The following is a 27,664-nucleotide window of genomic DNA, read 5'->3' as shown; positions in this document are numbered from 1 at the left end:
CGCAACCCCTAATTCTATCACAACAACTAGAAATAGCCGTGGAGCGTTCCTGACTCTGCCTAGACGCCTCTTCACAGCTTAAGAGCTAACTACCCCTAAAGATAGAAAATACAGCCTACCTTGCCTCAGAGAAATTCCCCAAAGAAATAGGCAGCCCCCACATATATTGACTGTGAGTTAAGATGGAAGTTACAAACACAGGAATTAAATAGATTTCAGCATAGGCGGCCAGACTAACTAAACAGACAGAGGATAGAAAAGGTATCTTTGTGGTCAGCATAAAAAACTAACAAAAAACCACGCAGAGTGTGCAAAAGAAACCACCGCACCGACTCATGGCGCGGTGGTACCACTCTGCATCCCAGAGCTTCCAGCTAACAAGAATAAATCATAATAGCAAGCTGGACAAAAACACAGTGGTAACAAATAAGCTAGCAGGGACTTAGCTTTTGCTGAAATAGACAGGTCATCTGAAAGATCCAAGAGAACTGAACCAATACTAGGACATTGACAGCTGGCATCAAGTAAAGATCTGAGTGGAGTTAAATAGAGCAGCCAGCCAAGGCCTGAACGAGATCAGCTGGAGAAGGAATCTCAGAACCAGCAGCTCCACTCACAGCCACCAGAGGGAGTCCATGAACAGAACTCACCGAAGTACCATTCATAACCACAGGAGGGAGCTCGAGAACAGAATTCACAACAGTGAGCACTTTGAACCCCCAAGAGCTTCACAGAAGTTTATAACGTAGAGCCGTGAAAATGAAAAATCACATTTTTTCTACAAAAATGATTTTTTGCCCCCAAATTTTTATTTTCACAAGGGTAACAGGAGAAATTAGACCACAAAAGTTGTTGTGCAATTTCTCCTGAGTACGTCGATACCCCATATGTGGGGGTAAACCACTGTTTGGGTGCACCGCAGACCTTGGAAGAGAAGGAGTGTCGTTTTACTGTTTCAATGTAGAATTGGCTGGAATTGAGATCGGACGCCATGTCACGTTTGGAGAGCCCCTGATGTGCCTAAACAGTGAAAACCCCCCACAAATGACACCATTTTGGAAACTAGACCCCTTAAGGAACTTATCTAGATGTGTGGTGAGCACTTTAAACCCCCAGGTGCTTCACAGAAGTTTATAACGTAAAGCCGTGAAAATAAAAAAATCGAATTTTTTCTACAAATATGATATTTTTGCCTCCAAATTTTTATTTTACCAAGGGTAACAGGAGAAAATGGACCCCAGAAGTTGTTGTACAATTTGTCCTGAGTACGCCGACACCCCATATGTGGGCGTAAACCACTGTTTGGGCGCATGGCTGAGCTCGAAAGCAAAGGAGTGCCATTTGACTTTTCAATGCAAAAGTGAGTGGAATTGAGATCGGACGCCATGTCGCGTTTGGAGAGCCCCTGATGTGCCTAAACAGTAAAAAAAAAACAAAAGTGACCCCATTTTGGAAACTAGACCCCCCATGGAACTTATCTAGATGTGCAGTGAGAACTTTGAATGCCCAAGTGCATCACAGAAGTTTATAATGCAGAGTCGTGAAAATAAAAAATATTTTTTTTTTAACAAAAAAGATTTTTTAGCCCCCAAGTTTTTATTTTCACAAGGGTAACAAGAGAAATTGGACCCCAAAAGTTGTTGTCCAATTTGTCCTGAGTATGCTGGTACCCCATATGTGGGGGTAAACCACTGTTTGGGCGCATGGCTGAGCTCGGAAGGGAAGGAGTGCCGTTTTGGAATGCAGACTTTGATAGAATTGTCTGCTGGCATTATGTTGCGTTTGCAGAGCCACTAATGTACCTAAACAGTAGAAAACCCCCACAAGTGACCCCATTTTGGAAACTAGACCCCCCAAGGAACTTATCTAGATATGTGGTGAGAACTTTGAATGCCCAAGTGCTTCACAGAAGTTTATAATGCAGAGTAGTGAAAATAGAAAATATTTTTTTTACACAAAAAAGATTTTTTAGCCCCTAAGTTTTTATTTTCACAAGGGTAACAAGAGAAATTGGACACCAATATTTGTTCTCCAATTTGTCCTGAGTATGCTGGTACCCCATATGTGGGGGTAAACCACTGTTTGGGCACACGACAGAGCTCGGAAGAGAAGGAGCGCCATTTTGGAATTCAGACATTGATAGAATTGTCTGTGGGTGTTATGTTGCGTTTGTAGAGCCCCTGATGTACCTAAACAGTAGAAACCCCCCACAAGTGACCAAGTTTTGGAAACTAGACCCCCTAAGGTACTTATCTAGATATGTGGTGAGAATTTTGAATGCTCAAGTGCTTCACAGAAGTTTATAATGCAGAGTAGTGAAAATAAAAAAATATTTTTTTTCCCACAAAAAAGATTTTTAGCCACCAAGTTTTTATTTTCACAAGGGTAACGGGATAAGTTGGACAACAACTTTTGGGGTCAGTATGCTGATGCCCCATATGTGGGGGTAAACCACTGTTTGGGCGCACGGCAGAGCTCAGAAGGGAGGGAGCACCATTTGACTTTTTTAGCGCAAAATTGTCTGTCGTGTTTGGAGACCCCCTGATGTACCTAAACAGTGGAAACCCCCAAATTCTAACTCCAACCCTAACTCCAACACACCCCTAACCCTAATCTCAACCCGATCCATAATCCTAATCACAACCCTAACGATAATCACAACCCTAACCCCAAAACAGCCCTAATCCCTACTCTAACCATAACCCTAATCAAAACCCTAAATGCAACACACCCCTAACCCTAATCTCAACCCTAACCTCAAACCTAACCCTAATCCCAATACACCCCTAACCCTAATCCCAACCCTAACCTTAACCCTAATCCCAACCCTAACCCTAATCCCAACCCTAATCCCAAACGTAACCCTAATCCCAACCGTAAACCTAATACCAACCCTAATCCAAACCCTAACCCTAATCCCAACTCTATACCTAACTTTAGCCCCAACCCTAACCCTAACCCTAATTTTAGCCCCAACCCTAGCCCTAACCCTAACTTTAGCCCCAATCCTAACCCTAAATTTAACCCCTAACCCTAAGGCTACTTTCACACTTGCGTCGTGTGGCATCCGTCACAATCCGTCGTTTTGGACAAAAAACGGATCCTGCAAATGTGCCCACAGGATGCCTTTTTTGCCCATAGACTTGTATTACCGACGGATGGCCACACGTCGCGTCCATCGTGCAATGGATCCGTTGTGTTTTGGCGGACCGTCGTCACAAAAAAGTTCAATGTAACCTTTTTTTTGTACCTCGCATCCGCCATTTCCACGCATGCGTGGCCGTAACTCTGCCCCCTTCTCCCCAAGACATAGACTGGGCAGCGGATGCGTTGAAAAACTGCATCCACTGCCCACGTTGTGCACAATTTTCACAACGTGCGTCGGTACGTCGGGCTGACGCATTGCGACCGCCCCGTACCGACGCAAGTGTGAAAGAAGCCTAGGGCTACTTTCACACTAGCGTCGTACTCGGCCCATCGCAGTGTGTCAGGCCGATGTACCGACGCTAGCGTTGTAAGCGCCGCACAACGGGTGCAGAGGATGCTGTTTTTTCAATGCATCCGCTGCCACATTGTGAGGTGCGGGGAGGCGGGGGCGGAGTTCCGGCCGCGCATGCGCGGTCGGAAATGGCGGACACGTCGCACAAAAAAAGTTACATGTAGCTTTTTTTGTGCCGACGGTCCGCCAAAGCACGACGCATCCGTCGCACGACGGATGCGACGTGTGGCAATCCGTCGCAATGTGTCGCTAATGCAAGTCAATGGAGAAAAAAACGCATCCTGCAAGCACTTTTGCAGGATGCGTTTTTTCTCCAACGACGCATTGCGATGGAAGCCAAAAAACGCTAGTGTGAAAGTAGCCTAACCCTAACCCTAACCCTAGCCCTAATACTAAATTTAGCCCCAACCCTAGCCCTAACCCTAGCCCTAACCCTAGCCCTAACCCTAACCCTAGCCCTAACCCTAACCCTAGCACTAACCCTAGCCCTAACCCTAACCCTAACCCTAACCCTAACCCTAGCCCTAACCCTAGCCCTAACCCTAACCCTAACCCTAACCCTAGCCCTAACCCTAACCCTAATTTTAGCCCCAACTCGTCTCTCCTGCCGGCCTGCAGATGGCAGCAGATGGCGGGCGCACTGCGCATGCGCCCGCCATTTTCTTTGCAGAGGAAGAAGCCGGCCGGCAAGAGGAGACGCAGGAGGACACGGGGACACCGGGTGAGTATGATAGGGTCCCCGAATCCCCCTATTTCTCTTTCCTCTGATATGCGATCACATCAGAGGACAGAGAATTACAGATCACTTTTTTTTTTTTCTTTTTTTTGCGGTCACCGGTAAACAGTTAATTACCGGCGATCGCAAAACAGGGGTCGGTAAAAACCGACCCCGATCATGTTCTTTGGGGTCTCGGCTATCCCCGGCAGCCAAGACCCCAAAGATATTAAGGGGGCCGGGCGGCGGGCGCACTGCGCATGCGCCCGCCATTTTTTCCCGGAAAAAAGATGGCGGCGCCCATCGGGAGCCACGAGGAGCACAGGGGGAGATAGGTGAGTATTGGGGGGCTATTGGGGGCCATCGGGGACACTATTTCTCTGTCCTCCGATGTGCGATCACATCGGAGGACAGAGAAATTAAATGGCAAATCGCGTTTTGTTTTTTTTTGTTGCGACCGCCGGTAAACGGTTAATTACCGGCGATCGCAACTCGGGGGTCGGTAAAAACCCCCCGAATCATGTTCTCTGGGGTCACGGCTACCCTCGGCAACCGAGAAGCCAGAGAAAATCCGACTCTGGGGGCGCTATTCACTTTTTCCACAGCGCCGTTAATTAACGGCGCTGTGGTTTAAGTACCCTTAGTGGCCGCCGTTAAAAGGCGTATCGGCGGTCGTTAAGGGGTTAAATATTTTTCTGTATTTTCATGACTACGAAAATAGCACATTCACACTGAAGGCATCAAAACTATAAATTAACACATGTGTAATTATATACTTAACAAAAAAGTGTGAAACAACTGAAATTATGTCTTACATTCTAGGTTCTTCAAAGTAGCTACCATTTGCTTTGATGACTGCTTTTCAAACTCTTGTCATTCTCTTGATGAGCTTCAAGAGGTAGTCATTGGGAATGGGTTTCACTTCACAGATGTGCCCTGTCAGGTTTAATAAGTGGGATTTCTTGCCTTATAAATGGGGTTGGAACCATCAGTTGTGTTGTGCAGAAGTCTGGTGGATACACAGCTGATAGTCCTACTAAATACACTGATAGAATTTGTATTATGGCAAGAAAAAAGCAGCTAAGTAAAGAAAAATGAGTGGCCATCATTACCTTTAGAAACTAAGGCCAGTCAGTCCAAAAAATTGGGAAAACTTTGAAAGTGTCCCCAAGTGCAGTGGCAAAAACCATCAAGCGCTACAAAGAAACTGGCTCACATGAGGACCACCCCAGGAAAGGAAGACCAAGAGTCACCTCTGCTTCTGAGGATAAGTTTATCTGAGTCATCAGCCACAGAAATCACAGGTTAACAGCTGCTCAGATTAGAGACCAGGTCAATGCCACACAGAGTTCTAGCAGCAGACACATCTCTACAACAACTGTTAAGAGGAGACTTTGTGCAGCAGGCCTTCATGGTAAAATAGCTGCTAGGAAACTACTGCTAAGGACAGACAACAAGCAGAAGAAACTTGTTTGGGCTAAAGAACACAAGGAATGGACATTAGACTAGTGGAAATCTGTGCTTTGGTCTGATGAGTCCAAATTTGAGATCTTTGGTTCCAACCACCATGTCTTTGTGTGACGCAGAAAAAGTGAACAGATGGACTCTATATGCCTGGTTCCCACTGTGAAGCATGGAGGAGGAGGTGTGATGGTGGAGGTGCTTTGCTGGTGACACTTTTGGGGATTTATTCAAAATTGAAGACATACTGAACCAGCAAGGCTACCACAGCATCTTGCAGTGGCATGCTATTCCATCCGGTTTGTGTTTAGTTGGACCATCATTTATTTTTCAAAAGGACAATGAATCCAAACACACCTCCAGGCTGTGTAAGGGCTATTTGACCAAGAAGGAGAGTGATGGGGTGCTATGCCAGATGGCCTGTCCTCCACAGTCACCAGACCTGAACCAAAATGAGATGGTTTGGGGTGAGCTGGACCGCAGAGTGAAGGCAAAAGGGCCAACAAGTGCTAAGCATTCTCTGGGAACTCCTTCAAGATTGTTGGAAGACCATTCCCGGTGACTACCTCTTGAAGCTCATCAAGAGAATGGTGTCTATCCATTACTAATCCTATAGTTGGTAAATATTTAAATAAACACACAGCCAAAATAAAGTATTTTAATTAAATCAAACACAACACAGTTTCCCATCTTTATTGTTCTGCTAATCCATGTTATGCCTTCGATCTCCTGTAATAAATAAAAATTAACAAACCAACAATATATACATACCTGTCTGGCGTTCAGTCCCACATCATAATCCATATCTGGGGTATATACAGTTTACAACTGGGAGCGGTGCAAATGTGAACACCCCAGCTGTAAGCTACTGGGGAATGAATGAGATGATGCCAGTACTTGCTTCAGAGACAAGCGCTGACATCACTGATTCTGCCCTCCCTTCCAACCTGACCGCACTGAACTCTGGAGCATAGGAGAATGTACAGGCATGTGTTTATTTAACCCTTTACCAACTATACGATTAGTAATGGATAAGTGTCTTATTGACACCTCTCCATTACTAAGCCGGCTTGATCTCACCTTACATTACAAAGGTGACATGAACCCCAAACTATTACCCCACTACAGAGCAGTGGGAAGAGAGAGGCTAAGTGCCAGAATAGGTGCATCTTAGCTATGTGCCATTTCTGGGGTGGCTGGGGGCAGATGTTTGTAGCAGGGGGGGCAATAACCATGGTCCCTTTCTAGGCTATGAATATCTGCCCCCAGTCACTGGCTCTCCCTCTCTGGCTTGGAAAATTGCTTGGGAGCACATGCCATTTTTTCCCCAAAAAGATTATTTTATTAAATGCACATATGCCCCATAATTTGCACACACACTAAACTAATTTTATTGGTTACTGACATCTATATATCTAACTATTCTGCATGGATTTATTGTATATAAACCATGTCTTCTATCTTCTGTTGGCTTCTGCAGTAATTTTACAGAAGCTGGCAAATGAATTAACAGCTATTCTTCTGTCTATCTGTCTATGAAATATAAAGACATATATATATATATATATATATATATATATATATATATATATATATATATATATATATATATATATTTAAAAAAAGCAGGCAGCACTCCGTTTTTAGAAAAATATGCAGGACTTTAATGAACCCACATGTCTCAGCGACGTTTCAGCTCAACTGAGCCTTTCTCAAGCAGTGAGTGTTACATCTTAGTGCATATATATAGAGACATGTTCATCATCCAATTAAGGTGCCATATTATAGTTATATTCATATATATTGCTACATAAAGTGCTACTGTGCTAAAAGTGTCCAGTGTTCATATTAATATTTGGTGATTTATTGTTCTTAACCATGGTTATTTCTGCTTACCCATGAGGAGACATGCTGGTAATGGGGGATATCAGCGTTCTATCTTGCTCACTGCGCATATCCTAGTATTTCCTCATACATCACGGTCATGTGAGCGGCTGTAGGCCAATCAAATACAAGGGGCGGTATTTAGTATCCGGCGCATGCGCTGTAGCGCCTAAAAGCGCCATATTGTATGTGGCAACTACACATCACTTTATTATCGCCATCTTAGTTGTGGAACATCATAGCTTTTAGATATTACCACCTTATAAGACTACAGACAGCGACGCTTACATGCGCTTATATATAGCGCCGATTAGTTAAAAAATCAGCCTGTCATTATACTATTTTACAAGGAATGTTATTTTAAAAGGAATAACTCATTTAGACTCCATATATGCCGCACGGACTTTTTTATGCTTCATCTCGCCTTGGCCACCAGAGCAGACCTTATTACAGACCTCCCTCCAGTGGTCACACAGTGTCAAGAGGGTGCATTAAGCCTTTTTGGCAAAATTGCCTCACCTTATGACCCCTGTATAGCGTTAGCCATATAGTCCCGGCTACCATTTACACTACACCTATACACTCAGGCATGTCATTATTCCCTTTAAAAATTATCGTCTTAACATAGTGATGCCAGAAAAAATTGTTGATATATATTATTATATTTTATTAACACATTGGCCTCGCTTCTCTTCGCAAACATGGCTCATAGAATTTAACAAAAAATAAATGTTATAACATTTTTGACAAAACGCCTAGATATCTCCCCATCCTTGCATATCTCCTATGGCAGGATCTTGTAGCCAATCATAGGCAGCAGAACAACCTAGGTAGAAACACATACATAAAATTAGGAATATAGCCTAACAGATCAATTCAAAAATAAAAACAACATATCGAAGTCTTCAACAACATTATGTTAGAATGACAAACTATTTTTTACACAATTGTAGCTATGTGCCATTTCTGGGGTGGCTGGGGGCAGATGTTTGTAGCAGGGGGGGCAATAACCATGGTCCCTTTCTAGGCTATGAATATCTGCCCCCAGTCACTGGCTCTCCCTCTCTGGCTTGGAAAATTGCTTGGGAGTAGTGTTGAGCGATACCGTCCGATACTTGAAAGTATCGGTATCGGAAAGTATCGGCCGATACCGGCAAAGTATCGGATCCAATCCGATACCGATACCCGATACCAATACAAGTCAATGGGACTCAAGTATCGGACGGTATTCCTGATGGTTCCCAGGGTCTGAAGGAGAGGAAACTCTCCTTCAGGCCCTGGGATCCATATAAATGTGTAAAAGAAAGAATTAAAATAAAAAATATCGCTATACTCACCTGTCCGACGCAGCCTGGACCTCAGCGAGGGAACCGGCAGCGTTGTTTGTTTAAAATTCGCGCTTTTACTTGGTTACGTGAAGTCCCGGCTTGTGATTGGTCAGGGCGGCCATGTTGCCGGGACGCGGACCAATCACAGCAAGCCGTGACGAAATTACGTCACGGCTTGCTGTGATTGGTCCGCGTCCCGGCAACATGGCCGCCATTAACCAATCACAAGCCGTGACGTCACGGGAGGCTGGACACGCGCGCTTTTTAAAATGGGCGCGTGTCCAGCCTCCCGTGACGTCCCGGCTTGTGATTGGATGCGCCGCGGTCAACCAATCACAAGCCGGGAGGCTTGTATAATACATCAGCTGAGAGGTGATACATGGGAATGTGAGACACATCCTGCAAATTCGACCAAACTTATTATGCAATAATTGATGTTTTGACAACATTGGCAGTTTCCCCTTGTTTGGTTTAGTTCATCCTCACTCATTTTGTGCGCCGCGGTCAACCAATCACAAGCCGGGAGGCTGGACACGCGCGCATTTTAAAATTTTAAAATGGGCGCGTGTCCAGCCTCCCGTGACGTCCCGGCTTGTGATTGGTTGCGCCGCGGTCAACCAATCACAAGCCGGGAGGCTGGACAGGCGCGCATTTTAAAATTTTAAAATGCGCGCGTGTCCAGCCTCCCGGCTTGTGATTGGTTGATCGCGGCGCAACCAATCACAAGCCGGGACGTCACGGGAGGCTGGACACGCGCCCATTTTAAAATGCGCGCGTGTCCAGCCTCCCGTGACGTCACGGCTTGTGATTGGTTGCGTCTCCCATGTGACTGCGACGCAACCAATCACAAAGCCGGGACGTAATTTTAAAATCCTTAAGGACCTGAAATTACGTCACGGCTTGCTGTGATTGGTTGCGTCGCCCATGTGACTGCGACGCAACCAATCACAACGCCGGAACGTAATTTTAAAATCCTGAAGGACCTGAAATTACGTCACGGCTTGCCGTGATTGGTTGCATCCCGGTCACATGGGCGGCACGCAACCAATCACAAGCCGGGACTCACGTAAAGGAAAGAAAAGCGCGAATTTTAAACAAAGAACGCTGCCGCTTCCCTCGGTAAGGTGCAGGCTGCGTCGGAGAGGTGAGTATAGCAATATTTTTTATTTTAATTCTCTCTTTTACACATTTTTACATTAATGTTGTTTCGATACCGATACCCGATATCACAAAAATATCGGATCTCGGTATCGGAATTCCGATACAGCAAGTATCGGCCGATACCCGATACTTGCAGTATCGGAATGCTCAACACTACTTGGGAGCACATGCCATTTTTTCCCCAAAAAGATTATTTTATTAAATGCACATATGCCCCATAATTTGCACACACACTAAACTAATTTTATTGGTTACTGATATCTATATATCTAACTATTCTGCATGGATTTATTGTATATAAACCATGTCTTCTATCTCCTGTTGGCTTCTGCAGTAATTTTACAGAAGCTGGCAAATGAATTAACAGCTATTCTTCTGTCTATCTGTCTATGAAATATAAAGACATATATATATATATATATATATATATATATATATATATATATATATACAGTATATATGTGTCACTGACATAAACTATATATATACAGTACATACCAAAAGTTTGGACACACCTTCTCAGTTAAAAATGTTTCTGTATTTTCATGACTATGAAAATTGTACATTCACACTGAAGGCATCAAAACTATAAATTAACACATGTGGAATTATATACTTAACAGAAAAGTGTAAAACAACTGAAATTATGTCATATATTCTAGGTTCTTAAAAGTAGCCACCTTTTGCTTTGATGACTGCTTTGCACACTCTTGGCATTCTCTTGATGAGCTTCAAGAGGTAGTCACCAGGAATGGTCTTCCAACAATCTTGAAGGAGTTCCCAGAGATGCTTAGCATTGTTGGCCCTTTTGCCTTCACTCTGCGGTCCAGCTCACCCCAAACCATCTTGATTGGGTTCAGGTCTGGTGACTGTGGAGGCCAGGTGATCTGGCGTAGCACCCCATCACTCTCCTTCTTGGTCAAATAGCCCTTACACAGCCTGGAGGTGTGTTTGTGGTCATTGTCCTGTTGAAACATAAATGTTGGTCCAACTAAACGCAAACCGGATGGAATAGCATGCAGTTGCAAGATGCTGTGGTAGCCATGATGGTTCAGTATGCCTTCAATTTTGAATAAATCTCCAACAGTGTCACCAGCAAGGCATGTAGAGTCCATCCATTCACCTTTTCTGCTTCGCACAAAGACACGGTGGTTGGAACCAAAGATCTCAAATTTGGACTCATCAGACCAAAGTACAGATTTCCACTAGTCTAATGTCCATTCCTTGTGTTCTTAAGCCCAAACAAGTCTCTTCTGCTTGTTGCCTGTCCTTAGCAGTGGTTTCCTAGCAGCTATTTTAAAATGAAGGGCTGCTGCACAAAGTCTCCTCTTAACAGTTTTTGTAGAGATGTGTCTGCTTCTAGAACTCTGTGTGGCATTGACCTGGTCTCTAATCTGAGCAGCTGTTAACCTGCGATTTCTGATGCTGGTGACTCGGATAAACTTATCCTCAGAAGCAGAGGTGACTCTTGGTCTTTCTTCCTGGGGCGGTCCTCATATGAGCCAGTTTCTTTGTAGCGCTTGATGGTTTTTGCCACTGCACTTGGGGACACTTTCAAAGTTTTCCCAATATTTAGGACTGACTGACCTTCATTTCTTCAAGTAATGATGGCAACTCATTTTTCCATACTTAGCTGCTTTTTTTCTTGCCATAAAACAAATTCTAAGTCTATTCAGTAGGACTATCAGCTGTGTAACCACCAGACCTCTGCACAACACAACTGATGGTCCCAACCCCATTTATAAGGCAAGAAATCCCACTTATTAAATCTGACAGGGCACACCTGTGAAGTGAAAACCATTCCCGTGGACTATCTTTTGAAGCTCATCAAGAGAATGCCAAGAGTGTGCAAAGCAGTCATCAAAGCAAAAGGTGGCTACTTTGAAGAACCTAGAATATAAGATATACTTTCAGTTGTTTCACACTTTTTTGTTAAGTATACAATTCCACATGTGTTAATTCATAGTTTTGATGCCTTCAGTGTGAATGTACAATTTTCATAGTCATGAAAATACAGAAAAATCTTTAAATGAGTGGGTGTGTCCAAACTTTTGGTCTGTACTGTATATATATATATATGTGTGTGTGTGTCTTGATGAATTATTCGTTTTAAAATGATGTGTAAATCACAGACAGAATTGCTGTATTTAAAAGCTCATGTTAACCCCTTCATGACCCAGCCTATTTTGACCTTAATGACCTGGCCATTTTTTGCAATTCTGACCAGTGTCCCTTTATGAGGTAATAACTCAGGAACGCTTCAACGGATCCTTGCGGTTCTGAGATTGTTTTTTCTTGACATATTGGGCTTCATGTCATTGGTAAATTTAGGTCGATAATTTTTGCGTTTATTTGTGAAAAAATAGAAATTTTGCTAAAATTTAGAAAATTTTGCAATTTTCAAATTTTGAATTTTTATTCTGGTAAGCGAGAGAGTTATGTGACAGAAAATAGTTAATAAATAACATTACCCACATGTCTACTTTACATCAGCACAATTATGGAAACAAAATTTTTTTTTGCTAGGAAGTTATAAGGGTTAAAATTTGACCAGCGATTTCTCATTTTTACAACGAAATTTACAAAACCATTTTTTTAGGGACCACCTCACATTTGAAGTCAGTTTGAGGCATCTATATGACTGAAAATACCCAAAAGTGACACCATTCTAAAAACTGCACCCCTCAAGGTACTCAAAACCACATTCAAGAAGTTTATTAACCCTTCAGGCGCTTCACAGCAGCAGAAGCAATATGGAATGAGAAAATGAACATTTAACTTTTTAGTCACAAAAATGATCTTTTAGCAACAATTTTTTTTATTTTCTCAAGGGTAAAAAGAGAAACTGGACCCCAAAGTTATTGTAAAATTTTTCCTGAGTACACCAATACCCCATATGTGGGGGGGAACCACTGTTTGGGCACACAACAGGGCTCGGAAGGGAAGGAGCGCCATTTGACTATTTCAATGAAAAATTGGTTCCAATCTTTAGCGGACACCATGTCACGTTTGGAGAGCCCCTGTGTGCCTAAACATTGGAGCTTCCCCACAAGTTACCCCATTTTGGAAACTAGACCCCCCAAGGAACTTATTTAGATGCATAGTGAGCACTTTGAACCCCCATGTGCTTCACAAATTGATCCGTAAAAATGAAAAAGTACTTTTTTTTCACAAAAAAATTCTTTTAGCCTCAATTTTTTCATTTTCACATGGGCAACAGGATAAAATGGATCCTAAAATGTGTTGGGCAATTTTTCCAATCCGCTGCGGATCCGCAGCCAAATCTGCACCATGTGCACATAGCCTAATTCTAACCCTAACTCTAGTTCTAACCCTAATTCTAACCCTAGCCCTAAACCTAGCCCTAACCCTAACCTTAACCCTAGTGGGGGAAGAAAAAAAAATATATTTTCTTTATTTTATTATTGTCCCTACCTATGGGGGTGATAAAGGTGGGGGGGTCATTTACTATTTTTTTTATTTTGATCACTGTGATAAAACCTACCTGAAACGAATCTGCTGGCTGGCAGATTCGGTGGGCGCACTACGCATTCGCCCGCAATTTTGGAAGATGGCGGTGCCCATGAAGAAGACGGACGGACACTGGGAGGCTCGGTAAGTATGAGGGGGGGAGATTGGAGCACGGGGGTGGATTGAAGCACTGGAGGGTGGATCAGAGCACGGGGAAGCGGACAGGAGGACGGGGGAGCAGACAGGAGGACGGGGGAGCAGACAGAAGGACGGAGGGAAGCGGACCACAGTATGGGACAGAAAGGAGGACTGGAGAGGAGATCGGTGGTGGGGGGCAGATCAGGGTTTCCAGCCATGGCTGATGATATTGCAGCATCGGCCATGGCTGGATTGTAATATTTCACCACTTTTCATAGGTGAAATATTACAAATTGCTCTGATTGGCTGTTGCAATTTCAACAGCCAATCAGAGTGATCGTAGCCATGTGGGGGCAAAGCCACCCCCCCTGGGCTAAAGTACCACTCCCCCTGTCCCTGCAGATCAGGTGAATTTGGAGTTAACCCTTTCACCCGATCTGCAGGGACGCGATCCCTCCATGACGCCACATAAACGTCACAGGTCGGATTGGCACCGACTTTCATGACGTCTATGTGGCGTCACAGGTCGGGAAGGGGTTAAAATTGAATTGCAGCCTGATAGCAATCACACTGCATTCAGATGTAAATTGGATGCTAGGTGTGAAAAATTAGATTTTTATCACACAAAAAAGGCATGACACTCACATGACCATTGCACTACACTTGTTCCACTCTTCTGCATCAAAATTGGACCGATTTTTAAATTGCTAGTGTGTCTCCAGCCTTATTGTTATATGTTTTAATGTTTTTGCTGTGTATTCTCAAAAACTATATAATTTTGCTTTATTCTATGAAGTTATTTATCTGCATTTATAATAATAATCTTTATTTTTATATAGCGCTAACATATTACGCAGCGCTTTACAGGTTGCACACATTACCATCGCTGTCCCCATTGGGGCTCACAATCTAAATTCCCTATCAGTATGTCTTTGGAATGTTGGAGGAAATCCACGCAAACTCGGAGAGAACATACAAACTCTTTCCAGATGTTGTCCTTTGTGGGGTTTGAACCCAGGACGCCAGTGCTGCAAGGCTACTGTGCTATCCACTGTGCCACCATGCATTTATTATTATCATCTTGTAATATTTTCATGATTGTTAGTAATTGTTTTAGTGCATTAATTTACTACAGCTCTGTTCACATGTCCATTTATCATTCCGGTATGACTGTTCTAAACAAAAAGTTCTGCATGCAGGATTTTTTCTTTAACTCTAAAAATGACAAATGAAAAGCTGATCAGTTTGTCTGTTATAAGCGGTATATAGTAAATTAGGGAGACAAAAAGGCCTTATAGGGTCTTATACACAGATTAAGTACAGTTTTTTTTTAACAAGGAGCAGCTCACCTGATGGTATAAAGCAAAAGCATGTGAGTATCGGCTGCTACAGATCCACGGACCGCTCACTCAACCTTCTCAGAGACATTGTACAGGATAGTTTGTGGATTAAGTCCGCGCTGCCACAATGATACAGATTTGAATATAATAAAAAAAACTCTGGTGGTTTATTCAACGCGTTTCAAGGTCTTATCTGACCCCTTCATCAGGAAAATATGATATTTAGAAATTGAAATGCTAAATGGATATGTGAACAGAGACTTTCACATTAATTTTGACTAACTGAAAAAAAGCATTTCAGAATTTTTATTGAGCAATATAGATACTTAAACTCTTCAAGATCTCTGATACATATTGATCATGTTGAGCATGGAGGTTCCCACTTTTAGCTCATTGGCCTGCTGTGACAAGATTGTAGGGTGTAATACCACTTCCTCAAAAAAGGGGTGAAACAACAGAAATACAAAACCAATATGGTGTGTTAGGGCTAGCGGAACGCACCAAATGGATATAGAGACTTTATTATGATATATGCGTTCGCAGCCCGGGGTCCACCGTGCAGGAGAACCTGCTGCTAGCAAATGGCGGAACTAAATGGCGGTATGAGCTACCTCTGTTACTTCACAGAGTAGCTGTGAACTCAAAGCACTGCGCCCTGTTTAACTTCACAGTGGCACAGGCTAACTACCCAAACGAGAGCAGTCAGTGGTCATGCATGCACACAAAACTCCTCGCCGGAGGTGCCAGCATGCTAGGGTCTTATTTCAGCCAGGTCCCTGAATACTCAAACACACAAACACCTCGCCGGAGGTGCCAGCATTCTAGGGGCTTATTTCAGCCAGGTCCCTGAACACACTCATACGTGACCACACTGGCACAAAGTACAACATAGAACAGTACTAGTGCATGGCCGTGCGGCCATGCGAGCCTTAAATACTTGCAGCACGTACAGGACCTTCCTAGAAGGACCAATGAGAGGCTGCCACAGAGTGTGAGCACCTACAGGACCTTCCTGAAGGACCAATGGCCTTAGCTGCAGTGTCTGATCATGTGACCCTCGATCTCCACTGAGAGATCCTACTCTGGGCATGCTCAGAATGAGAAAAGCAGGACTTAGTCCCAGAAGCATCTGCTCGCCGCTGCCCAGCACTGACTTCAATGGCAGAAGCAGGAAAAGCAGCAGTAACTCTCTGTACAGAGTCAGACTGAGCGAGACGCTGGGACTGACGTCCCCACTGAGCATGCTCCACTGCGGCAGGAGAAGAATGGGAGACCGCAGCGGAGATGGCCCGAGATTCCCCCTGTGCAGAGGCAGGAACTCGACCCCTAACGTTACCCCCCTAGGGCCCCCCTCCTTGGGCCTCTCTACATTTGAAGGCAGCAATGAGCTGCGGAGCCCGAATGTGCTCAGCAGGCTCCCAGGACCTATCCTCAGGACCGTAACCCTTCCAGTCCACCAAATAAAATTTTTTGCCATGAACCACCTTGTACCCCAAAATAGCGTTCACCTCGTAATCGTCCGTAGACGAACCCAATGTCCCGGCAGATGACTCAGAAAACTGGGACATGTATACGGGCTTAAGGAGGGACACATGAAAGGTGTCGGTGATACCTAGGCATGGAGGAAGGGCTAGACGGTAGGCCACAGGGTTAACCTGTTCGAGGACCTTGAAGGGACCCAAGTAGCAAGGTGCAAACTTAGATGACTCAACATGCAGCCTGATGTTACGGGCGGAGAGCCACACTAAGTCGCCAGGAGCAAAGGTCGGGGCAGGGCGCTGATGTGCATCGGCAGAGGACCTCATTCTCTCCTTGGAGGCCTGGTAGCATCCTGAGTGCGGTCCCAAATGTCTCGTGCCTCCACTGCCCAGTCTGCCACCCTGGAATCAGCAGAGGACACGGGCATAGGCACAGGAACCAGCGGATGTTGGCCGTAATTAAGGAGGAAAGGAGTCTGACTGGTGGAGTCAGCTACAGCGTTGTTAAGGGCAAACTCTGCCCACAGTAACAAGGATGCCCAGTCATCCTGCCTGGCAGAAACAAAATGTTGCAAATAAGTAACCAGAGTCTGATTGGCCCTCTCAACCAACCCATTCGTCTCGAGATGATAAGCCGAGGAGAGATTTAACTCAATATTGAGTAGACGACAAAGCTCCCTCCAGAATCGAGATGCAAACTGGGGACCCTGGTCACTGACAATCTTGTCCGGCATACCGTGTAAGCAAAAGATATGCTTGATGAACAAGGCTGCCAGAGCCCATGCAGACGGTAGCCGTGGAAGAGGCGCCAAATGAACCATTTTGGAAAAATGGTCGGTGATCACCCAGATAATGGTGCAGTTACGAGACTTGGGTAAGCCCACCACAAATTCCATCCCGACCATCTCCCAGGGCCTGTCCGCCACCGGCAGAGGATAAAGCAACCCAGCTGGCTGTTGCCGAGGGGACTTGTTCTTGGCACAAGAGACTCATGCCCGAACATAGTCTGCGACATCACGAGCCATATGCGGCCACCAGTATGTCCTCGCCAGTAACTCAGATGTCCTTTTGGAACCAAAATGTCCACCCACTCTGGACGAGTGTGCCCAAGAGAGAACCTCTGGTCGCAAACTGGATGGTACAAAAGTCTTGCCCGGAGGCACAGACTCTAGCGAAACTGTGGCCACAGTTCTCAGGCTCTCAGTGGGGACAATAAGCCGAGGCTCCTCTTCCTCCTCCACAGATGACACAACGGAGCAAGAGAGAGGGTCGGCACGAATGTTCTTCTCCCCAGAAAGAAAATGGAGGGTGAAATGAAACCGGGAGAAGAACAAGGACCATCTGGCCTGGAGAGAATTTAACCGCTGGGCTGTCTGCAGGTACACCAAATTTTTATGATCTGTGAAGACTTGGAATTGAAAACAAGCTCCCTCCAAGAGATGTCTCCACTCCGAGAAGGCCAACTTCATGGCTAGCAACTCCCTGTCCCCGATGGAATAATTCCTCTCTGCTGGTGAGAAGGTCTTAGAAAAGAAGAAGCAAGGATGCTTCCGACCTTGAGCATCCTTTTGGAAGAGGACTGCTCCAGCACCAACAGATGAGGCATCCACCTCCATGATAAATGGCTTATCTACATCGGGGCGATGTAGGATGGGAGCACTAGCGAAGTGTGACTTTATGGAGTTAAAGGCCTTGGAGACCTCCTCAGACCACAATTTGGGATTTTCCCCTTCTTGGTGAGGGCAACCAAGGGAGCTACCAAAGTTGAGAAGTGCGGAATGAACTGACGATAATAATTAATGAACCCCATAAAGTGCTGCACCACTTTAAGAGAATGGGGTTCCTGCCAGTCCATCATGGCCTGTAGTTTGGCAGGATCCATAGCCAATCCCTGGGCGGAGATTATATAGCCTAGGAAAGGTAAGGACTCCTGCTCAAACATATACTTCTCCAACTTGGCATAGAGGGAGTTTGCCCGTAGGAGGTCGAAGACTTTGCAAACATCTCTCCGGTGGGAGTCAATATCTGGAGAGTAGATGAGAATATCATCCAGATAGACTACGACCGAGGTTGTGAGCATATCCCGGAAGATGTCGTTCACAAAGTCTTGGAAAATGGCTGGGGCATTACAGAGCCCGAAGGGCATCACCAGATATTCATAGTGCCCATCCCTGGTGTTAAATGCCGTCTTCCATTCGTCCCCCTCACGGATGCGAATCAGGTTGTAAGCACCCCGCAGATCTAGTTTAGTAAACACCCTTGCTCCCCGAAGCCTATCGAAGAGCTCAAATATCAAGGGCAAAGGATACTTATTCTTAACGGTGATGGCATTAAGACCCCTGTAGTCTATGCATGGACGCAGTTCCCCATTCTTCTTCTGCACGAAGAAGAACCCAGCCCCAGCAGGTGACACTGACTTCCTGATGAACCCTCTTGCCAGATTCTCTTGAATGTACTGAGACATTGCCTCCATCTCTGGGAGAGATAACGGATAAACTCGACCCCGGGGAGGCTCAGCACCAGGCAAGAGATCAATAGGACAGTCATAGGGGCGATGGGACGGAAGGGTCTCTGCCGCCTTTTTGGAGAATACGTCAGCGTAAGACCAATATTGCTTGGGGAGAGAGGATAGATCTGCGGGTACCTCTGTTGTAGCAACCTGAACACACTCCCTCTGACACCTACCCCCACAAGATTCACCCCAACCCAAAATTCTGCCTGAGGACCACTCGATATGAGGAGAGTGGTACCGTCACCATGGTATCCCCAACAGGACATCATCAATTCCCTCAGGAAAGACGAGCAGAGATATAATCTCCTGATGGGATGGCAACATGGACAGAGTAAAAGGGATGGTCTGATGTGTTATCTGTGAGGGCAGTGCCGACCCATTCACCACTCATACCATTACTGGTTGAGCTAGCATAACCAGGGGTATTGCGTGACGTTGGGCAAAGGCTGAAGACATAAAATTGCCCTCTGCTCCAGAGTCCACGCATAACTCTACCGAGTGGAAGGATGAGCCTATAATTATTGTCCCCTTAAAGGACAATTTGGAGGCAAATGTCGCCGTGTCTAGTGTACCTCCACCTACTAACAATAGACGCTGACGTTTCCTCGACCGCTGGGGACATCTGGTGGCAAGATGTCCTGACTGCTGGCAAACATGACAGACCTTGAGTGCACAAGCGGTCCGGGACTTAGATCCCTCACGTGACACTTCCATGGCCTCATGTGACTCAGGAACCAGGACCGGAGATTCAAGAGGTTTGGCAAAGGTGGGAGCCAGCCGAAACCTCTGCCTACACTGGGCTCGCTCTAACCTCCACTCGTTAAAACGGAGGTTAATACGAGTTGAGACGGATATTAACTCCTCCAGTGTGGCAGGAATCTCCCTAGTGGCCAGAGCATCCTAAACGTGATCAGCCAGCCTCCTCCAAAATATGGGGATAAGGGCTTTATCCGACCACTCCAGCTCAGAAGCTAAAGTACGGAAGTGGACGGCATATTGGCTGACCAAGGACTCACCCTGTGTTAATGCCAGCAGTTGGAGTGCCGTGTCATGGGTGACTCGAAGGTACTAAAAAGACCTGTTTCACAGTGCTCAGGATCAGTGGAGCACTCTGCACCACATGATCGCCACGCTCCCACAGTGGTGTAGCCCATTCCAACGCCCTGTCTGACAAGAGGGGCACAATAAATCCCACCTTAGCTCGCTCTGTGGGAAAACGTGCAGCCAGGAGCTCGAGGTGAATAGAGCACTGACTCACGAATCCCATACAGGACTTGCTGTCTCCAGAAAATTTCTCTGACAGCGGAAGGCGAGATAATGTCGGAACAGGGGTGGCAGTGGACAAGGTTGCTGTAGCCACGCTAGCAGCCTGTGCAGCAACTGCGGTAACATCCACAGCTGAGGTTGAGCTCTCGAGAGCCGCCAACCTACCCTCCAGCTGCTGGATATACCGCAGTGATTGCTGAATGTCCGCCATTTACTAGCCAGACCCTGGCGCTAGTATGATGTTAGGGCTAGTGGAACGCATCAAATGGATATAGAGACTTTATTATAATATATGCATTCGCAGCCCGGGGTCCACCGTGCAGGAGAACCTGCTGCTAGCAAATGGCAGAACTAACTGGCGGTATGAGCTACCTCTGTTACTTCACAGAGTAGCTGTGAACTCAAAGCACTGCGCCCTGTTTAACTTCACAGTGGCACAGGCTAACTACCCAAACGAGAGCAGTCAGTGGTCATGCATGCACACAAAACTCCTCGCCGGAGGTGCCAGCATGCTAGGGTCTTATTTCAGCCAGGTCCCTGAATACTCAAACACACAAACACCTCGCCGGAGGTGCCAGCATGCTAGGGCCTTATTTCAGCCAGGTCCCTGAATACTCAAACACACAAACTCCTCGCTGGAGGTGCCGGCATTCTAGGGGCTTATTTCAGCTGGGTCCCTGAACACAATCATACATGACCACACTGGCGCAAAGTACAACATAGAACAATACTAGCGCACGGCCGTGTGGCCATGCGAGCCTTAAATAGTTGCAGCACATACAGGATCTTCCTAGAAGGACCAATGAGAGGCTGCCACAGAGTGTGAGCACCTACAGGACCTTCCTGAAGGACCAATGGCCTTAGCTGCAGTGTCTGCTCATGTGACCCTCGATCTCCACTGAGAGATCCTACTCTGGGCATGCTCAGAATGAGAAAAGCAGGACTTAGTCCCTGAAGCGTCTGCTCGCCGCTGCCCAGCACTGACTTCAATGGCAGAAGCAGGAAAAGCAGCAGTAACTCTCTGTACAGAGTCAGACTGAGCGAGACGCTGGGACCAACGTCTCCGGTGAGCAGGCTCCACTGCGGCAGGAGAAGAATGAGAGACTGCAGCGGAGATGGCCCGAGATTCCCCCTGTGCAGAGGCGGGAACTCAACCCCTAACATATGGTAAAATATAAATTTTATTATAATGATATTAAAATACACATTAAAAGAGGGGAAAAAGCCAAACGTGGAAACGTGCGTTGGAGCTAGCAGGATACTATTTGGTATGGACTGTTTAATATTATAGGATATCTGCTCTATCCCATTCCCCTTTGCTTCTTTGATTTTCTGAATGCAGGCTTGCAAAACAGATGTTAGCTATGTGATATGGGATATATTTTTTGCACTATTATGTCTATTTTTCTGTCTATAAACCCACTCCAATTATTGCACTAGGGGTTATTTGTATTGTTCTGTAGGTTTTCTTTTCCCCTTTTTTTTTAATGTGTATTTTAATATCATTATAATAAAATTTATATTTTACCATATTGGTTTTGTATTTCTGTTGTTTCACCCCTTTTTTGAGGAGGTGGTATTAGTTACATGGGGTAATATATGTTATATATTTATATCCTATTGGTTGTGTAGTAGTATAAGATTGTAGGGTGTCAATACACCTTGTTCCAAATTATTATGCAAATTGGATTTAAGTGTCATAAAGATTTAATTGTTTTGTTTTTCAAATAAACTCGTGGATGGTATTGTGTCTCAGGGCTCAATGGATCACTGAAATCAATCTTAAACACATGTGATAATTAGTTTTCCAGGTGATTCTAAGTAAAGGAAAACTACTTAAAAATGATGTTCCATATTATTAAGCAGGCCACAGTTTTCAAGTAACATGGGAAAGAAAAAGGATCTCTCTGCTGCCGAAAAGCATCAAATAGTTCAATGCCTTGGTCAAATGATGAAAACATTGGATAATTCCTGAAAACTTAAGCGTGATCATCGCACTGTTAAGAGATTTGTGGCTGAATCTGAGCACAGACGTGTTCTTGCTGATAAAGGCATAATGAGGAAGGTTTTTGCCAGGCAAATTCATCGGATTAAGAGAGCAGCTCAAAAAGCCATTACAAACCAGCAAACAGATATTTGAAGCTACTGGTGCCTCTGGAGTCACTTGAACCTCAAGGTGTATGATCCTTCAAAGGCTTGCTTTGGTTCATCATAAACCTACTATTCGGCCACCCATAAAAAGTGTTCACAAGCAGAAACGGTTGCAATGGGCCCAGACATACATGAAGACTAATTTTCAAACAGTCTTGTTTACTGATGAGTGTCGAGCAACCCCGGATGGAACATATGGATGGAGTAGTGGATGTTTGGTGGATGGTCAACATGTCCCAACAAGGCTGCGACGTCAGCAAGGAGGTGGAAGAGACATTTTTTGGGCCAGAATCAGGGGAAACAAGTGGTAGGGCCCTTTAAGGTTCCAGAATGTGTGAAAATGACCTCTGCAAAGTATATAGAGTTTCTGACTGACAACTTTCTTCCATGGTATAAAAAGCAGAAACGTGCCTTCAGGAGCAAGATCATCTTCATGCATGACAATGCACCTCTCATGCTGCAAAGAATACCTCTGAGTCATTGGCTGCTATGGGCATAAAAGACGATAAACTCATGGTGTGACCACCATTTTTCCCTGACCTCAACCATATAGACAACCTTTGGAGTATCATCAAGCAAAAGATTTATGAGGGTGTGAGGCAGTTCACATCAAAACAGCAGCTCAGGGAGGCTATTCTTACTTCATGCAAAGAAATGCAAGCAGAAACTCTCCAAAAACTCATAAGTTCAATGGATGCAATAATTGTGAAGGTGATATCAAAGAAGGCTTCCTATGTTAACATGTAACTTGGCCTGTTAGGATGTTTTGGAGTTAAATAGCTTTTTTGTTCAGTGAATGTGACCTCCTAATGCTGCAAATTCCACAAAAGAGCATTTTCAGTTCTTTAAAACATATAAAATGTTTAGAAATTCTACTGAGCCTAATAATTCGGAACAGTGCATTTTGAGTTTTTATTCATTTTGGAGATTATACTGTTATCATTGGGAGGTTTCTTCAATAAAATTCAATGTATACTTCAACGGGTGATGACTTTTATTTGACTGACTGTTATTTGCACCGAACATTTAGGAAAATCCCCCAAAAATATCATTTGCATAACAATTTTATAACATGGTGTAGATTACCATGGCAGCTGAGGCAATGACCTGAGGTCTGTCATTGGTATCCACCTATTGGACCATGCCAGGGACATAACGTAATATGATGTCTGACAAACTTAGAAGCACTATGTATCCCAAAACATTATAGAAGTGTTCACTGGCTCAAATCCTTTAATGGTACAAAAAATCTAAAAAAAAATCTCAAATAAATACCACTAAAGTTTCATAAAGGAAAAAACACCCCTAATAAATTAGTATTGTTTTTTTCATTCAAAATGTTTCTATTCTTAATGAAATGTAGAAGCAAATTTGGACCGTTATACAGGGTCTTGCGTAAAATAAGAGATGGTATTTTTAATATTTTCCGCCACCCCTACACAATTTTATTGTAAATTAGTAAATAGATTATATGTTACCTAAAATGATACCAATGACAACTTTAAATCTTAATATCTAAAAAGCCCTTATATACAGTAGACACGCGAGAGAAAAGAATATCAAGATATGGCTCTTCAGATTCTGCAACACAAAAATCCATTTTATTTTCAATAAAACATGCATTCAACACATTTGCATTAACTCTTACCAGACAAATAAATTTAAGTGGCTTCTAAAAAATTGAAAGAACACTAAGAGGATTGATGTGTTTTTTTTATTTCCTCCCTCCAAAAATATGTGAAATTTAATGAATAAAATTTAATCACCCCCAAACTTTGGTATTAAAATGGAGATATTGTGGTCTAAACCAGCAGTAACTGGCATGGGTGAGACAGACACATGGACACAGGGAGCACCAATACACAAACAGGAAACTCCTTGGTCCCGATTCAACAAAACCACCGACCTTCACTCCAATGTTGATGAAGGGATGGAATGGAATGCAAGGCTCTTGAATCAATAAGAGGTGCATACTAGAGATGAGCGAATTTGTTCATAAAACTTTCACCCATCTCAAATTTTGCAAGAACATTCGGATTTGTGTTCAGATTCCCGAGCTTTTATCCTAGTAGCAGCACGGGTTGCAAAACGTCCCGCACATGTGCACACTGATGACACGTGGATTACATCCCTGTGTCAAAAATGTGATATGTACCAGTGCATGGGAATCAATGGAACTGTTCATGCTGTTCCCCTGCACTGGGTGCTGAAGTGAAGACAGCTCACATCACTGTCCTCTACTCATGGTTCTATCAGTGCTAGCATGGGAAAATGTTTAGAGTTGTATTGAACTGTTAACAGCGAGAGCAGGTGGTGGCTGATGGGAGCATTCATCAACAGCCTGTGCTATAAATAAATAAATTTAAAAGAAAAATGATGTGGGGTTTACCTGTATTTTTGATAACCAGTCAGGCAAAACTGACAGCTGCGGGCTGCATCCCTCAGCTGTTAGTTTCAGCAAAGCTGTTTATCAAGAATAGAGGGGTCCCCATGATGAAGTTTGTAATTATTTAAACAAATAATTTAAGATAATGGCCTCCATCTTTGACAACCAACCAAGCTTAAGCAGACAGCTAAGGCCTAGTATTCTGAGGCTGCTAAGGGGCCATGGATATTGCCCCCAACCTAAAAATAGCAGCCAGCAGCTGCCCCAGAAATGGCACATCTATTAGATGAGCCAATTCTGGTGCTTTGCCCAGCTCTTTCCAATTCTCCTTTGGCTATGGCTAGTGGGAATCATATTTGTGGGTTTGATGTCACCTTTGTTTTGTCTGGTGACATCAAGCCCACGGCTTACTAAAGGAGAGGTATTTTAAAGACGCCTCTCCATTACTAATACTATGGTTATATTGTAAATAAACACACACTCAGAATAAAGTAATTTAATTGAAAGAATGATACAGACTTGTTAAATGAATCTAAATTAAACCATACTCTAACATACAGCCTGCAATCCAGCAGACACACTGAGCAGTGTGTGCTACCACTGCTCAGTATCATGCTATGAACTCCTATGATGTAACTGAGATCACTGCAAGCATGAGAAAGTTATCATGCTTGCAGTGCAGTTAGAATGGTCCCGGGAGCTTACAGCCAATGAATTAAGTGAGTGCTGTGGGAAAAGTTGCCACAGCGCTTGTAATGACGTCAGTTAGTTAAGCTGATTTCATTGGCTGTGAACTCCCAGGACCTTTCTGATGGTGAGAACTTTCTCACACTCACGGTGATGTCAGTCAAGTCATAGGACTTCACCGCAAGACACTGAACAGTGGTAGCACACGCTGCTCAGTGTCTTTTAGATAGCAGGCTGTATAGTTGCATCATGCAACAATGCAGCCTGCCGTATACACATAGAAGAGCAAAATGGATTACTATCTTCTAAGCAGACATGTGAGGAATATTGTTGTTTATTATTTTAGTTCTGTTGCTCGAGACATTGGCTTCTGTGGACTGGGTGATGACGTGGGTATGGGTTTATTCTGAGTGTGTGTTTTTTTATACAATATGACTAAGGGGTTAGCAATGAGGTTGTCTTATAGACTCTTCTCCATTACTAACCTCTGGGCTTGATGTCACCTGACAATATAAAGGTGACATCAGCCCCACAAATATGAACCCCACTTGCTACTACCATAGGGCAAGTGGGAGGAATAGGGCAAAGTAACAGAATAGCACTTCTAATAGATCAAATCAGCTGTTATGTGCCTGAAAAGATGCTCAGCGCAAGAGCACGCATCAAAGGGGGATACACGACCTATGGTGTACCAATACGTCATAGGTTGTGAAGGGGTTAAAATAATTTATTGATCACTCTTCATTACTCTACTTAGTTTTGTATTAAATGTGTAAACATGCTATCTGAGAACAGTGACCAGTTGCACATGCTTGCTTGCGAAAAGTGAAGCTATCTACATTTTGGTTCTATAATGTTTATTAAAGAAAAGTGTATTTTTTATACATATGTATATAAGAGAAAGCAACTACATAATCCTGAAAGTTAAAAAAGTGTTTGCCTACTAAAGTGTGTACATTGTTTGAAATAATTTCTTGAAGTAATTAGTCTAATAATAAATTTGTACACACGCTACCTGGGTACAGTGGCCAGTGACATATGCATGCTTGTGACAAGTGAGTCTACATGCATTTCCTGATCTCATCCCATTTTGTAAAGTCATGTGACTTTTTCATCTTCAACTTTAAAATAAAAGATCTCTTTATTTTTTATATATGTTTTAATTGTTGATAAAGTGATATCGATACTCTTGATTAGAGATGGGCGAACCCAAATAGTAAAGTTCGGCGTCTGTACATGTACTGTTTGGGCATGGACACCAAACACGGACTTCACAAGAAAGTCTGTGTTACTGTTTGGGTTCTGCTCCCCAAACATAGGTGTTTGTCACGCTGTCATGTGCACGACAGCGCAGCAAACAATGCTTCTGATCCGCGGTAAAATCATTATTGCCGCTTAGACAGACACGGTTCCCATGCTGTCAAATGACAGAGTGAGCCCGCAGGTGTGATAGGAGTTAAAAAGTTTACCTAAGGTTCACTGGTGGTAATTGATACGGCTACTGCTCCCATCAACCTATGCTTGCTGTCACTAATAACAGTGAGAGCAGGCAGCGGCTGGTGGGAATATTCATCAGCTGGCTCCTGCGCTCTACATAAATAATTTAAAAAAATGACATGTGAGTTCCCCTGTATTTTTGATAACTAGCCAGGCAAAACTCATGCTGGGGGCTGCAACCCTTAGCTGTCAGCTTCTGAGAGGGTGGTTATCAAGAATACAGTAGAATGGTCCCTACTCTGATTTTTTAAATTATTTAAACAACCAACCAAGCTAAAGCATACATGGACATTGCCCCCCTTCAGCCTAAAATTAGCAGTCCTCAGCCTTCCTGAAAAGGCAAATCTATTTGATGAGCCAATTCTGGCACGTTATCTTGCTCTTCCTACTTGCCCTGCAGTGGTGACAAGTGGGGTTCATATTTGTGAGGTTGATGTCACCTTTGTATTGTACGGTGACATCAACCCCATGGCTTAGTAATGGAGAGGCGTCTATAAGACACCTATCCATTACTAATCCTATAGTTGTATTGTAAATAAACACACAGCCAGTATAAAGTATTTTATTTGAAATAAAACAAGACACACTTACTTTTTTATTTAAAAATAAAAAACACAGTTATACTCACCTAATGTCCATTCCATTGAATCCTCCAGTAATAATACAAAAATAAAAAACAACAGTATCCCT

Source organism: Ranitomeya variabilis, chromosome 6 (genome assembly GCF_051348905.1).
Source record: "Ranitomeya variabilis isolate aRanVar5 chromosome 6, aRanVar5.hap1, whole genome shotgun sequence".
Lineage (NCBI taxonomy): Eukaryota > Metazoa > Chordata > Amphibia > Anura > Dendrobatidae > Ranitomeya > Ranitomeya variabilis.
The sequence above is the reverse complement of the archived record's forward strand: the minus strand, read 5'-3'. Positions refer to the sequence as shown.